This window comes from Pseudoliparis swirei, chromosome 1 (assembly GCF_029220125.1).
Source record: "Pseudoliparis swirei isolate HS2019 ecotype Mariana Trench chromosome 1, NWPU_hadal_v1, whole genome shotgun sequence".
Classification (NCBI taxonomy): Eukaryota; Metazoa; Chordata; class Actinopteri; order Perciformes; family Liparidae; genus Pseudoliparis; species Pseudoliparis swirei.
Window position 1 is genome coordinate 1,000,320 of NC_079388.1, and position 1,787 is coordinate 1,002,106.

Consider the following 1,787-nt stretch of genomic DNA (forward strand, 5'->3'; position numbering starts at 1 on the left):
TTTCTGTATTTCTTCATTTATTTATATCTCTATTTATGTGTCCACACGTATTTCTTCATTTATTTATGTGTGACATTTACGTGTCCGTATATTCAAATGAGCTGGGCGGTCCGAACCTCATTGTTGAACAGGATTGGTCAAGTCAGGGAGCAAGACAGAAGCAATCGATCCCTAGCACTTGGATCTGTAGACGAACAGCGTTTATTATGCATTCTTGTCTGTACATTCTAAATACTACTGTTGAGTCACGGAATGTAATTTAAGGATGTTTTCAGCCGAGAAGTTAGTTGTTTAAGCATCAAATCTGTGGTCGGTTTATCGAGATTCAGTCTAATAAGGATATGCGACGGAGATTTGATGTCCTGCTCGCGGGACCAGTGAGCTCCGGGCGGTCAGCGCGCTGTGTGGCCGCCGAGAGAAGCCTGATCTCGGCAGGACTTTTTGAAATGCTCCGCTGGCTCTGACGTCTCCGTAGCGGCTAAACATGAGATATAATTAGGTTTTTGAGGATCTAAAGAGCACAACGAGTTTATTATTTACTAAAAGATAACGTTACGTCAATTTGACTGAGGGTTAAGATTCATAACTTCATATTGTAGCGACCCTGGGTCAGGAAAGCTACGAGACGTTGTATATTTATTATCGTTTATTCGTAGCCTACGCCAAACAACAGTGAACACCGCAACACATTCTACTCCACTGTAAATTATTTTACAGTGAATAATTTGAGTAAATTCATGCGCAAGAACAGTTGATGTGGTGACGTCACAAGACCAGAAAGACCGTCCTGCGTCCTCGAGAGTCTGGACTCCCAAAACCAGACTCCAAAGACCAGACTCCAAAAGAACACGAGTCTGTACTCAGTGTACTTGGAATTGATAAACGGCTGAAGTCAAAAATCTGTCTAGGCTAACTTCTACTAACGGTTAGCTGAGCGAGTCAACTTCAGCGTCATGTGCCAGGCAGAAGTAGTAGAGCACAACACACCAGGTGCATCACACTCCTGTGACCAATCATGCTTTAGACAGAGGTTCGGACCGCCCCAGCTCATTTGAATATACGGACACGTAAATGTCACACATAAATAAATGAAGAAATACGTGTGGACACATAAATAGAGAAATAAATAAATGAAGAAATACAGAAATGCAGAAATATATTTATTTAATGATGTCTTGTTGATTTATAACTTATATGTATTCATTCCTGTATTTATTTATACATTTATTTAAGCATTTATTTATTTATTTATACATTTATTTAAGCATTTATTTATTTATTCTTGTATTTATTCATGCATTCATTTATTTATTTATTTATACTTAAGTCATTTTAAGTCCTCCATACACACACGCACACAGGCGTTGTTCGTCACTGACCGGCTGAAGTCAATCAACGGAGCCCTCTGATAGGACGACCCTCCCGAAGCTTTGTCTGTGTTGCGCTGTGTAACGTGCGGTGGTGTGTAGTCGCGCTGCTCGGTGTTGGCTGCTTGTGTTTCCGTGGAACGTTCCTTATTCTCTACACGTCGCGGCTGGAATACGTCGGAGACGACCGCCGGCAGCCCCGGAGACAGAAACCCGAGTGCCCGTCTGTTCTCCGGTGACCTCCGGGTCGTCGTGGTACCTTCAGGGCCCCGCTCCTCTTCAAGCGTGGCTCCACCCACGGCCGTTGTCAGAACATCGTGCTGTTTATTCTCATCCAACTCATTCGCTGTGGAAGAAGCTCGAGGATCGATTGGTTGATTCCCGGACGAATTTATATTAAGTAGAGAGTGCGCTCTTATT